At 35.7% G+C, this 15428-nt stretch overlaps 1 pseudogene; it reads right to left on the bottom strand.

Annotated features, from left to right (window-relative positions):
• Positions 1 to 15428, bottom strand: part of LOC107140322 — a 57968-nt pseudogene that overhangs the window by 21552 nt on the left and 20988 nt on the right.

Below are 15428 nucleotides of genomic sequence, written 5' to 3'. Positions count from 1 at the left end.
AGCGCGGGCCTGGGCGGCCCTGGCGCTAGACTGTTCCGGTGCTGAGAGAACGCACCTGGGCCGCGGGCTGCTCGTGGACCCGCGGAGACAGTTTTCGCACCAAGACTAACTTCTGTGGTTCCCTCCACCCTCCGGCCTCGGTGTATCTCAGCACCCGCGCCCACGGAGCGTCTTCAGCCCGAGTACTCGCCGACGGGTCAGTCCGACAGTTGCTTGTCAACAGACTGAAGTTCTCCTGTTTGACCCCAGATCTTCAAAGCACATAAAGACACTTTCTGAAGCTCACGAAGACTGTGTAAATAATATCAGGTTATACAAAATTCAAAGGTACAGAAGGGTAAACAGTGAAAAATTTCTTGATAACCGGCTGTGCGCTACCTGCTCTGATGACACTACAATAGCATTATGGGATCTGAGAAAATTGAACACCAAAGTATGCATTTTACATGGTCCCACTAGCTGGGTGAAGAACATCGAATACGATATCAATACAAGACTCTTAGTAACATCAGGATTTGATGGAAATGTCATTAGTTGGGACACAAACAGGTTTGTAACTAGGAGATCATATTAGGATTATGAATAAAAACATTTTTTTTTTTTAATTGTGAGCAGGACTGGGGGATATGGCTCAGTGGTAGAGCACTTGCCTGGCATGTGTGAGGCCTGAATACCACAATCCCCAGTACCACAAAAATAAACAGATAAAATGGTGAACAAATTCAGTATTCTACTGAAGTCTCAAGAAAAAAAAAACTGGCTTTAGAAAATCAAAAATTATTCCATCTTTTGTTACTTAATCATATTACAACTAAAAACTTTGGAGTTCAGGGTATGATTCAGTGATAGCATCCTTGCCTAGTGCACATGAGGCCCTGGGTTTGATCCCCAACACTGCAAAAATCAAAAAGTAAGTAAGCAAAAATTTTGTATGGTAAAGAGACCAAGGCATATAGATAATGATTGAAAACTGCTGTATAAAATGAATTTCCTGAGTTTAAGGAAAAATGTTTTTATTATTTCCTTTGTGAAACTAAAATATTTCTTACTCTTTGTTCCTTCAGTTCTAAATCTATTTATTTTGTAATTTTTGCAATTTTTTTCATGCATTAAAAGAGTAGTTCTCAAGTGAGTGATACTGATCCTGAAAGTAATGTTTGGAAACACAGTATGGGGTAGTTTGGGTTATCATTGTTGGGGAAAAGGGAGGATATCTATGGCATTTGTTGGTAAGACCATAGTTTCTAAAAATCCTGCAGTACACAGGCTATTTTTCACTTTGGACCAATTGACCCACCTAAAATGCAAGTTATACCTCCATTGGGAAACATTTGAATAAAATGTTTTCTAATAGAGAATTTGATTATTTGAAAATTGAAGTTTGAAAAATAATTAAAATATACCTATTGCAAACTGGTGAAATGATAATATAGTAACACATCAGGATTATTTTTAAATACGCTCTTCAGAGATCATATGTAAAAAGGGGATAATATTAAAGATTTCTAGATGTACATTATTTGAATAGAGGATACAGCTATTGATCATCTTTAGACAAACATAAACATATATGTTAGAATTTAGAGGCAAAAGTGTATTTTTTAATCTAGAAAGAAAATTTGAACAGAAATAAAAATGACAATTTCCAAATCTATAGAAGGATAAAAAACTAATAAGACATGCTAAGTCCAGTAGAAATAGAGAAGCAGGGGAGAAAAAAAGAATCATTTAAAAAATAAACAGGTGCCAGGCATAGTGGTGCATGCCTGTAATCCCAGCATCTCAGGACGTTAAATTTGGAGGATCACAAGTTTCAGGTTAGATTCTGCAACCTAGCAAGACTTTCAGCAACTGAGTGAGACCCTGTCACAAAATAAAAAACACTGAGGATGTAGCTTTACCTCAGTGGTAAAGCATCCTTAGTTTAATTCCCAGTCACACCCCGCCCCCGCCAAAAAAAAAAATAGCACAGAAATATGGTAGGCACATAACTTACACATCAATCTAGACATCAGTAATGATAAATATATACTAAACTAGCCAGTTAAAAAATAGTGTAAATTGGATTTAAGAGTAAAACTAGCCAGGCATAGCAGCTCATACCTGTGATCCCAGCTACTTGGAAGACTGAGGTGGGAGGAGCAAAAGTTCAAGGCTAGCCTGGGTAATTTCCAGATGCTTTCTCGAAATAAAAAGGGCTGGGAATATAGCTCAGTGGTAGAGCACCCCTGGGTTCAATCCCCAGTACTGAAAAGAAAAGAGAAATTCTCTCCCCATCTTTAGAGACTTATAAACTTGTTTCCCAAGTAATTCAGAATATCAGAAGGTAGACTGAAAATTGATGAACTTAACTTAAAAAAACGTAAAAACTAAAAGGATAAACCCAGTAAAAGTAGATGTATGTCTGGGCACATACCTGTAATCCCAGCAGCTTGGGAGGCTAAACCAGGAGGATTAGAATTCAAAGCCAGCCTCAGCAACTCAGCAAGGCCCTAAGCAACTCAGCAAGACCCTGTCTATAATAAAAATATAAAAAAGGGCTGGGATATTGCTCAGTGATTAAGCTCCCCTACCCCCCTGTGGGTTCAGCCCCCACAGCAGGGAGCAGTGGCACATGCCTATAATACTGGCTACTCAGGAGGTTGAGGGAATAGGATTTGCCAGTTTGAGATCAGCCTCACCAATTTAGCAAGGCCCTAAGCTATTTAGTGAGACCCTTTCTCAAAAAGGGCTGTGGGTGTAGCACATTAGTAAAGTGCCCTTGGGCTCAATCCCTGATACCAAAAAAAAAAAAAAAGAGGATATATGGATATAACAAAAATACAAAATTAATAAGATTGAGGGCTGGGGTTGTGGCTCAGCAGTAGAGCACTTGCCTAGCATGTGCTATCCCCAGCACCACATAAAAATAAATAAATATATTATGTCCAACTACAACTAAAAATTTTAAAAAATTAATAAGATTGAAAATGATAATATAATAAAAAGGATTTTTCTAAAGTGTTGTTTGAAATAATTGGAAATTCTCTGATACGATTCATCAAGAGAGGGCTAGGGTTATGGCTCAATGGTAGTGCACTTGCCTGGCATGCGTGAGGCACTGGGTTCGAGTCTCAGCACCACATAAATAAAAAATAAATAAATAAATAATTTTATATGAAAGAATCAATACTATTCATAGTAAACATTAAAGAAAAAATAAAAGCCACATAAATTAAGAACACATATGTAATACATATAATTGAAAGAAAATTGATAATTAGAATTACTAAGAATCCAACAAACACCAAAGCTTCCAAAAAGATAATTTAAAAAAACCCATCAATCTGCATTTTACAGATTAAAAAATGAACTACCCATTAGCCCATAACAATTTATGCCAAAACCAATTATTAATAGAAAAAGCACATATCAACACTTCAGTGTTTTACCACTTTATTGCCATTTATGTACTAAATATTAAAATACAACATCACTTAATCATTATTAAGAATGAAAAGCAAGAATGCAGCATTGACCAGAATGTATATTAGTACAAGCACTACAGAAAACCTAAAACCAAATATGTACAATGTCCCAGAAGACCCCTTTCTGTTACATGTCCCAGAAATACTCAGAAACAAAGGGTAGTACTGCAAAAATGTCCCATCACTTCTTGACTGACATCTTTTACTCTCATTGTATTTATTTTTTATTTATAACATAATTTTATAATAATTTTGAGTCAAATGATTAATTTCAATGTATATGCATATGACTTAATTAAACCAAAAAATATTGTATTCAAATTTTTTAAAAATTTTTTTTAGTTGTAGATGGACACAATACCTTTATTTATATATCTTTATATGGTGCTGAGGATCGAACCCAGCACTTCACACACATAAGGCAGGTGCTTCACTACTGAGCTTACAGCCCCAGCCCCTGTATTCCAATTCTTTACTATATTCTTGAATACTGTTTACTAAGGTGCACTTATTTTGCTACATACTTATCAATAAATTTTGATTTCCACTTTTACACAGTTAAAACATGAAAACAAATTGTTATAAATATTTTGCCCCAGTTTAATGTAGATGGGTCTTTAAAAAATCATGAGTATACATATCAGAGCATTTTTCTTACTAATCCGAATGCATTTGAGAGGAGGGGACCAGCCATTCATTCTCTGTACATGTAGCTGTGTTTTGACCATTTGAAAGACTATGGCCAGGATAACAGTCAACTTTAACAGATTCATGCAGTAAATGTCTTGTTCCACATGGGTAATATCCATTTTCCACATAATTGAAAATGCATTGTCCTAAGGAGCATAAAGTGATAAAAGTGAAAACATTAATTTGAACAAAATATCTGACTAAATATTACCTTTATAATATTTAGAGAATGCAGAAGCACCCAAAAAATGTGCAATTAAGAAAAACCCAAAACTAACCAAATTCTTACTAAAAAATAAAAATCAATAACATTGAATTCATCTTTAGTTTTGTAACTAAAACATGTATAAATGATACAGGTTTTCTTGTATCTTTGGTTTTCATGTGATTTTTATGAAGAGCTTCTTATAAAAGAAAAAAACTAATTGGGTCTTTTTGTGCACACAATTTTTCCCTTGGCCCTAATTTGTCATGCAAGACTTAACTGTAAATACATATGTGCTTCTTTCTTCCCTCATTGAAAGACACATGTATCATTGTAAAGACATTTACTTATTGATGCATGGTACTTCTGGCAGCCACCCTTCTTTTGTGCAACGAATGAAACCCCAGTATGATTTTGAAGGAGACACAAAATTGTCATCACATTCATAGAGATATTGTTTTCCCATAGGTACGGGAAAGTATGGTCTATATCTTTCTTCATAAGATAGATGTCCATGTTTTATTTCTGGAAAATCACAAGGTTTCACTTGTGATAAAAAAAAATAGGATAAATAATATTTTATTTTATTGAGCAACATATCAGAAATAAACCATTTAAGTAATGAATTATGTCTTATTATAACATAATTACAAGGTTTACAGGACAAGAAAAGTCACAGAAATCAGATGATTATGTTCTGTGAGGTCTTTGTTAGTGAAGTCAAATTATATCTTTCAGTCACCACAGAAATCAACTAGAAATATGTTAATATCAAAATAAATAAGATTATAATAAACAATAGTTTTCTTCTAATTTCAGTTGGGAAGTGGGATGTTTTTAATGTGCTAAAATGTTTGTCAATGAGGAATAATTATATTTTAGTAACTTATTCTTATGTATTAAATAATTTAACACAAATTTAAGTGCTATTATTTATTGTTAGGTTTATTTGTATTTTCTTGAAAAAGTACTCTTTCATGAGATTGTTTAGAGAAAACCTAGTCCTTTTAATATCCAAATAGTATTAATTTTTTCCATGCAATATGATTCCATTTCAGGAAATCTTGCATGATATGTTATAAAGAATCCCCCCCATCGCCTTCATGTATACACACATACAATAAATATTCTACAACTTCTAATTAATATTTTTCCACTTTCCTTTATGTTTGATTACAGACCATTTTCAAGAAGCTTCTACTCTTAAAAATGTTAATTTGCGGTGGTGAGAAATGGGAGTGTGGCCTGCCCCCCCAGGCCGGCGGGTGAGCTGGGGGCCCGGGGACAGGAAGTGGCCTCTCCTGCAGATCCCCGAGCTCCTGCTGCCAGTGCCCACTGGCTGGCCCTGGCTGTGCAGGACCGGTGAGCCTGCCACCCAGGATGGATGACCTGATGGCGGCAGGGACTGTCGGGCCCGGACCCCGAGGGCTGCCGGGTCTCCTAGTTCAATCCCGCCGGTCCCAGCTGAAGCCGCCACCGGGGACTTGGCGCCTTTGGGTGGCGGCGGGCGTGGCAGCGCGAGAAGTAGGGCGAGAACGCCGCGGAGGCCGGCAGGGGCTTCAAGGTCCCAAGAAGGAGGATGGACACCTGAAAGCTCGGCCACGCGTTGGACGGCGGAGCCGCACAGACCAGCGCCCTCCGTGAGCGCTCAGTGCCGGCTCCGGAGACCGCACCTTATCTTGGCCAGCGAAGACCCGACCGTCCTGGAAGGTGAGCGAAGCCCCGGAGAGGACGAAGGGTGGAAGGGTTAGCGGCCTTGGGCGGTTGGTGTCCTTCTACCAAAGAGAGAAATGGTAGAGTCACCAGCAGCATCTACCCAGTTGGAAACCCCGCCACCCTTTGGGGAGATTTCCTGGCCCTTTGTAAAAGGCCTGTGTTTATAATATGCAAAAGCTGCTCTCAACTTGCCCCCAACCTTTTAAAACTTGTGCTGCATCTGGATAGTCTAAATGTAAAGAGGATGCCTGAGGTATGATAGAGTTAGAAAATAACTTCTTGTAAATGTCCATTTGTTTGAAAAAGTCAGAAATGCCTTCTGGAAGTGACTTTGAAATGAATGTGTTAGACCACCTCTAGGAGCGACACTTGTCCACGTTTGTTCAGTGGGTTGTTGGCATGGAGAAGACTGACTGTGAGAAGGAGGTCCTGTGCCAGACTGGTTTTACGTAAAAGACATTTTTCGTATAATGACCATTGTTTTTGCATGTGCATTTTATTCCTCATTGGTGTATATATACTTGAAAATGCTAAATACTTTTTTTTTTTAAGTATCTAGGTTTTCTAGATGTTCTAAAGTGCCTGATATATGTTAAAAGTAGAAGTGGTAAAATATATGACACATTTTGTAAATTTCTTTTGTTAAAATTCTTATGAAATGGTTTCTTTTTTTGGGGGGGGCGGCAATAGCCAAACCCCTGTTGAATAGTTCAGTTGTGTGCTGGTCCTGGGGAGCACAGTGCCAGTGTGCTTACGGAGAGCCAAGAGTTGTCTATGGGTTTTGTTTTACTTTGCTGTGTACATAATGTATATAAAGGACAAATGAGTCCTCCTAATCTACATCTAGTCTTTCTAGATGTTAAAGAGGTTGCCAGTGTATGACAAAAGTAGAATTAGTAAACCAGTTTTGTATGTTTTGTGTTAAAATTCCTAGGAAAGATTGTCTTCTGAAAATTTGAGCATTATAGCTCACTGCGTCGGTGAAGGGCCAGAATGCTCATATTTTGAAGACATTTTCAAATTAGAACTATTGTTACATGTGTGCAGTATATTCAAGACTGTCATGTACATAGTGGACAAATTGAGTCCTTACTTGAAACATCTAGTCTTGTCTAGATGTTTAAAAGCACCTGATGTATGTTAAAATGCAGAGGTAGTAAAATATCACTTTGTAAATATCTTTTTGCTAAAATTCATATGAAGTAGTCTTTTGGGAATGGAACTATTAAACCACCTCTGTGAGTGGTGTAGTACTGTCTGTATTTGCTCAGTGATGTGGAGGAGGTGGGAGGGAAGCAATTGCAAAAGGCTAGTGTGTTCATATTTGGACATTTTCAGACATCAGTTTTCTATGTTTTGTGCATTTTGTTTTTGCTGTGTATATAGTGTATATAATGGACAAATAAGTCCCAATTTTGCAACTTTCTAGTCTCTAGATGTTAAAGAGGTTGCCAGTGTATGGCCAAGTAGTTAGTAAAATTAGAACATTTTTTCATTTTTTTGTTGAAATTCATAGGAAAGTTTTTCCTCTGTAAAAAGACTTTTGGATATGGATTTGTTCGACCATCTCTAAGTGTTACATATGCCTGTACTTGTCCACTGGACTGAAAATAGAAGGAAATGAGGAGGGAAAGGTTCAAGGACAAAATGGTCATATTAGAAGATACCTCATATTTAACCCTTGCTACACGGGCAATTTTATTTACCAGTGCTGTGTGAATGGTAGACAGGGTCTTATGTGGAATATCTAGTCCTTCTATATATTTAGAAGTGCTTGATATATTTAAAAGTAAAAGTAGTAGAGTTGAAACTTTTTGTAAATAGCTTTTAAAAACTGATGAGAAATATTGTGTTTGGAATTGTTAAACCACCTCGTAACAGAATACTGTCTGTTGTACTTGTTGATTGGGTTGAGGGAGGTGGGAGGGAAGAAGTTGAAAAAGGTGTTTAACATTGTTAAGAGTGTGCTAGAAAACTTCAGCTTACCCACTGCCTTGTACCGTGCATTTCATTTAACTTTGCTGTACTATATATATTGTATATATACTGGACAAAGGAGTCCTAATCTTATAATGTCTAGTCTCTAGATATTAAAGAGGTTGCCAATGTATGACAAAAGTAGAGTTAGTAAACTTACACATTTTGTACACTTTGTGTTAAAATTCATAGAAAGGCAGTCTTCTGAAAAGGACATTTGGAAGTGAAATTGTAACATCATATCATGTGACACTCAGATGTGACATATGTGACAACAGGAGAAGGAAGTAGAAGAATTGAAGGATTCTAGGCTAGAATGATCCTACTTAGAAGACACTTTCAAATATAACCATTGTTACATGTGTGTAGTTTATTTAACACTACTATGTACGTAGTGGACAAACTTAAGTCCTTATTTGAAACATCTAGTCTTTTTAGATGTTTAGAAGTCACAAAGTATGTTAAAAGTAGAGGTAGTAAATAAAACATTTTGTTATATATCTTTTTTAAAAAAATGTTAATTTGCATTATACATTTTGAATTTTTGCTCATCTTTTGTATTAGAACACTATAAATATTGGTTCCATTTTGACACAATCGAATATGCAAGGAATTTTATTTCAAGCCCCATCTACCCTTTTCCTCCCTTCTTCTCCCCCTGTTCCCTCCTCTTCTCTATTAAAATTCCTTTCTTCTACACATGCAAAAGGGAAATTTCCTTTGGGATGTTTATATATGAATATGACATGATTTGGTTAAATTCATGCCATTTATCTTCCTCTTTCTCTTCCTTCTTCCCTCTCATTCTCCAATAGCTACTACTACTGATCTTCCCTATATCTTTATGATATCCGATCCCCATCCCCACTGCCTTCTTTCTCTAAATTTACTATAACTTCCTCATATGAGAGAAAACTTTCAATCTTTGAGTTTCTAAGTCTGGCTTATTTCACTTAGCATGATTTTCTCCATTTCCATCCATTTATCAGCAAATGTTATTATTTCACTCTTATGGCTGAGTTAACTCTTTTGTATGTATGTACCACATTTTCCTAAATCATTTCTAATCCCTAATTGATGGGCTTTTGGATAGAATCCGTAATTTGGGAATTATGCTTCTGTAAATACTGAATTGGCTGTGTCACAATAGGATGCTGATTTTTAGGCCTTTTGGATAAAATTGAGAGTGGGATAGCTGGGTCATATGGCAGTTTAATTCATAGATTTTTGAGGAATTTCCCCCATGGTTTCCAGAGTGATTGTTCTAATTTGCAGTCCAATCAACAATGCAGAAGTGCACCTTTTCCTCCAAATCCTTACCAGCATTTATTATTATTCATGATATGATAATTATTGATTCCTTTCAAGTGTAGTTCCTTGGTCTACAGTCCATATCTCTTGGTGTAGTTTTGATTTGCATTTCCCTAATGGCTAGAGATGCTGAACATTTTCTATACATTTATTGGCCATTTGTGTTTCTTCTTTTGTTATTCATTTTTTATTAGTTATAATCAGTTATGCATGACAGCAGAAAGCTTTTTGATTCACTGTATATAAATGGAGTAGAATTTTTCACTTCTCCAATTGTACGTGAAGTAGAGTCACACCATTCATTCAATCATACATGTATCTAGGGTAATAATGTCTGTCTCATTCCACCACCATATCCCCTCCCCCCCTTCCCTTTGCCCATTCCAAAGTTCCTCCACGCACCCCATCCACCACCCCATTATGGATTAGCATGCACTATCAGAGAACACATTCAGCCCCTGTTTTGGGGGATTGGCTTATTTCGCTTAACATGATGGGTTTCTTCTTTTGAGAAGTTTCTGTTTAGTTTTTTTGGCCGTTTATTGATTGGCCTATTTCTATTTGTTTGCTTGTTTGAGTTTGTTAGTTTGTTTGCTTTTGGCATTGAGTTTTTTTTTAGTTCTTTATATATTCTGGATATTATTCCCTTGTCAGAGGAGTAACTGACAAATATTTTCTCCCATTCCAGAGGCTCACTCTTCAACTCTCTTCATCATTTTATTTGCTGGGCAGGATCTTTTTTAATTTAATGGCATCCTGCTTACTGATCCTTACGGATCCTGTTTTGTGAGCTTTAGGGGTCTCGTTCAGAAAGTCAGTGCCTGAATGGATATGATGGAATGTTGATCCTGTGTTTTCTTCTAATTTTGGCTCTGATCTTTATTATTTCCGACCTTCTACTGATTTTGTAATTAAGGCCTTGAAGTGCAACATAAGCTTATTTATTTGGGCGCTCTCTATATTTTTACGGTAGATACTCAATGACATAAAATTTACTCTTAGTATTGCTTTCATACTATCTCAGAGATTTAATATATCTTGGGTTTCATTTGTTTCTAAATATTTTTATTTCTTCCCTCAATTATTCTTTGATCCATTCTTTATTTAAAAGGATATTGTTTAATCTGTACATGTTTGTGTGGTTTCTGTTATTTTTCTTGCTTTTGATTTCTAGTTTCATTTCATTATGTTCTAATAGGATGCATGGGATTACATCAATTTTCTTTTTGTATTTGCTTAGACTTACATTTTGACCTGGAACATGGTCTATTTTGAAGAAGTTTCCATGAACTGCTGAGAAAAAGTTTGAATACATTCTGCTTGGATATATCCTTATTTATTTTATGTTTTGATGACCTATTAGTGATAAGGATGTATTGAAATCTTCCAGTAATACTGTATTGGGATCTATCTAGGATTTAATGTCAAGAAGTATTTTTTTAATTTTTTTTAGTTGTTTATTGACCTTTATTTTATTTATTTATATGAGGTGTTGAAAATCGAACCCAGTACCTCTCACATGATAGGCAAGTGCGCAATTGCTGAACCACAGCCACAGACCCTTAAGAAGTATTTTTTAATTTAATATGTTGACATTTGGGGCATATATATATTAACTATCATTATTTCTTCTTGTTGGATTGTTTCTTTTACTAGGATGTAATGGCTCTCTTTTTCTCTTGTGATTAATTCTTGCTTGAAATCTGCTTTGTCAGATATGAAGAATGGCTACTCCAGTTTGTTTTAGGAGTCCATTTGCATGAAGAAAGTTTTATTCAATCTTTCTGCCTTCAGTCTGCAAGTGTCTTTACCTATGAAAGGAGTCTTTTGCAAAGAGAATTTGGTTGGATCTTGTTTTTGGGTCCATTCTGCTAGTCTATGTCTTTTAATGAGGAAGTTGAGACCATTTATATTCAGTGTTATTATGGATATATTATTTGGATTTTGGATTATGTATTTTGAATTCTTGCTCAGTGTAAATGTCTTTTTTTTAACAAAGGTGAGAAAACAATTTCTTCTAAGTATACTTTCTTGGACTACAGTCCATATCTCTTATCATTGACGAATACATCTTTACCTTTATGAAGCTTCCAGTGTTGATATTTAAAATGCTTTTTAGCATTTAGTCTTGTTCCTTTTAGGTAACATTCACTCTTTTCCCTGTAATGCTATTTAAAAGATTTTGAATATCTTATATTAACCCATGGATTTTAGAAATTACATCATGATCTGTCCAAACCTGTGTTATTCAACAGGAACTGTGTTTTGGGCATGCTTGAGTCTTTTGAGTTGCAAGAAATGAGATTTTTAAGATTAATCAATTAAATTTCCCATTTGTAGATAAGAGATTTAAAACTGGTGGTTGCAGAACAAATGTTTATTCACCTCCTTATGCTGTTTCATGGAACATCAATAAAATAAATTAGTTCACTCTGATGTCTTTTCAAAATACACAAAAAGCAGAGAATTGACAGGTATAATTATTATGATAGGCCAGAGGCACTTGGCTATATTCTTCACACTCATGTGTGCACATCTAAACCTCATTAAAAGGGTATTCCTTAAAGCAAATATAATATTCCACTAGGGACTGATCAGCAGAGATGGGTGGTTCTCACAAAAGCCTCATTCTACTACTTAGAGAATCCACCTGCTTATACTTTCACTAAATGTAGCTCATAGTCTCATTACCAGCTATAGTTGTTCCATCCTAGTGATGAGTCAAACTGATCTTAAAATTGAATATTCACTAATTTTCATAACTGTTACTAATCCATCTGTCCTAGGAAAGTTTATTTCTTTGACTCAAGCCCAGGATTTTATAGTTACCATTGCAGAAGTTTATCCTATTTGATTCAGTTTGACATGTAGGATTTTCTTTGAATGATATGTCCTAATGTAGATTCACTAACATCATCCTTTGTGTCTTTCAAGTTGTGAATTTATACTACATTTTCCCTGAGCCATTGAATAATTTGATGTCACCAATGAGTAATGGAGTTATTCTGAGAAGAAAGTTCTCTTGGTTGATTATCAGATAAGATTATTAATGAAATTGCAAAGAGATAAACCACCTAACTAGTCAATTTCATTGTCTTATCCATAAGAACCTGTGAAAGGCAGGTTCAGATATATTTGAGCAAATCTATATTGTCAAAGGTCAACTATAAAATCACTAAACATTGACCTTATAGTTCTTATGCACTTTTTGAAATTTGTTTCACAGTTATAAAAGCTTTCTCTATTACTGACTGGAATTTTGCCTAGAACTAACATTGAAATCATTGACCAATCATTTGTATCATCACATTTTTGTTTAAGTGTGATACACCCTTAAAATGTACTGCTAGATAGAAAGAAAAGGAATATGACTGTGGAGACACACTAGAACTTGAAGAGGGCCAAGAAAGCATTCCATAAATAAAATAGTCTTGACCTGAGTGGAATTTTGCCACATGTAAGATTTGTAGGAAACTACATAAGTCCTTCAGCACTCCTCCATCACAATAGGGGAGCTTTATTTTTCTCCTTTTGGGGGCATGTTGGACTTAGTGTCTCATTTCTGAAGAATAGATGTGGTGGTAGCAAGAGTAGATTCTAAGTGGTATTCGGGCCTCCACTCACTCAGATCAGTAGCTTGGAGAAAGTTAGCTGTCATTCAGGTAACCTAAGGAGAGGCCCATGTGGTCAGGAGCTGAGGCCTCCTGCCAAAATCTATGTGCGTGAAACATGTGGGAAGCTGATCCCGCAGAACAGTCTATTACTCCAATGTACTGACTGCACCACAAGAAGAAACTGACACAGTAGTACCCAGGGAAGTCATTCCCAAATTTCTCACCCACAGACACTGTGAGACAACAAATGTTTGGTATTAAACAAATATGTTTGGGGGGATATTTGTTTTAATGAAACAAATAACTAACATATTATGTGTTAGAAGGTAGTATTTTTACCCAATGTTTTATTCACATATTGGAAGAATTTTATTAATTAGAGAAACACATTTATACACATACATATATTTTTTGAGTTGCAAGAAACTGTTTTTAGTTTACTAAAATGAGATTTTCATACTAAGAAAAGTAAAGAATGCTTTTAAAGGCTCTACTTTATGTACATATCATGTACATATACATAGACAACTATTTGGTCTTGTCAGTGTGTGTGTGTGTGTGTGTGTGTGTGTGTGTGTTTAGGAGAAAAAAATCAATTCAGAATTATAAAATAGGTCAAGATATAAATGAAACTTACAGCTACATCTTGGAGGAGGTATCCAGCCACTACTTGTACATTTTGCAGTATTTCCCCTGCTTGCAGGATAAAAACCACTTTTACATTCATATCTGATTTCATCTTCAGTTCTGTGCTTAATCCTTTCATGTGAGTAAACACCATTTGGAATATAAGGAGGATTACATGTTACTTCTGGGAAAAAAATAGGATGTGTGAATAGTGTGGAAATCAGTATTCATTAAAATTAAGTATATCAAAGTAAGACTATAGGTGATATTTATTTGTCCCTAGAGGAGCACAAAATGACATTAAAATAAACATATCCTCACATATGACTATATATATCCTCATATATAACTCCTGTTAAACTTACTGTGGTTTTCACCAATATATTTGTTTCTCTTGAACGCTAAATCCCTCTTTGTCCAAAGCCATCACATACTTCATGATACTCCATGTCTGGCAATGACTTCATCATTTATAACTTCAAATATATCTTCCACTTTCTTCTATTTCTTTGGGCACTGTTGCTCTCATAAGGATTGTTTATGAATATACATAGACTCTTCTTTCCACACAACTGGTAGGATATCACATCCCTTCTTTGAATTAAATGTGGACATATGACATAGATAGTTCAATGTAATGAAAATTAAAACAGAAGGGATTTTTAAAAGACGTTGTGTGAATTTTCATGTTCTCACCCCCACATCTGCAATAACTGAAGAAGAACATTGGAAAGATGATGCCTTTTTCACCTGATTCTTAGAACTAGTTTACGATATTTCACTGCATTATCATTGCCACTGTTACAGGATTCTTCCACAGAGAGACCAGAAAGGAGGGCATTCAACAGGAAGCAGAGTATATTAGTGTTGGCACTGCTCCAGCAGATTTATATCCAAAGGCTGAGGCCCCAAAGCAGGAGGTGTTGCCTTATATACATCTTCTTAGCTCCTCTTTATCTGCTAGCTCTTTGTCTCCCATATAAGGTAATATACATTCTAATTGGGCATTATATTTCTATACTATAGATTTGCAACAGTGTTACAATAGAGTTGTGGAATGTGCATGGTGATTTTGATGGTGCCATGTTTTCTTTGTTCTGAGAAAGTCCCTACCATACCACTGCATTAATATATATTCATGAGTATTCCATACATTCTAATCTTGCACCAAGACAGTTAAGTAATGAAGAATTTCAAGTAATACCTGCACAATTTTAAAAATTTTTTCATATGTGAAACATTTAGTAGCACTTCACTTTTGGGCAAAAAAAAAATGCAGAAAATCTGCAATGATTTTTCAGTGAAATACTGTGCAGGGGCCATTCTGAACTGTATTAGAAGTGAGCACAAACCAGAAACAAAGTGTAGTTTGTTAAGATATTGATATACTGCAATCTATTTTTTGGAAAACCTTTTTTGTAAAGGGTCTCTTTTGCAACTACTTAGGTCTGGCAATGTTTATGGTTAGAGTATGGATGTTGATGTCAGATAATAACCTAGGTTTAAATCTAGACTCCCTATGCTGTGGTAATCTAGGCTGCATGATTTGATTTTTGTTAACAGTGAAGTAACACCCAAAAGCTCATATGTGAGACAATCCACCAAGATTTAGAGGTGAAATGATTGGGTTATGAGAGCCTTAACCCAGTTAATCCTCTGATAGAAATTGACTGAGTGGTAACTGAAAGTAGGTAGGGTGTGGCTGGAAGAGGTGGGTCATTGAGGGTGTACCTTTGGGGTATACATTTTGTATGTTGTGAGGAGAGTCTCTCTCTCTCTCTCTCTCTCTCTCTCTCTACATATATATATATATATATAGAT

Source organism: Marmota marmota, unplaced genomic scaffold, assembly GCF_001458135.2.
Source record: "Marmota marmota marmota unplaced genomic scaffold, marMar, whole genome shotgun sequence".
NCBI lineage: Eukaryota > Metazoa > Chordata > Mammalia > Rodentia > Sciuridae > Marmota > Marmota marmota.
Note: the sequence above shows the minus strand (reverse complement) of the source record. Positions and strands in the feature narration are given on the sequence as shown.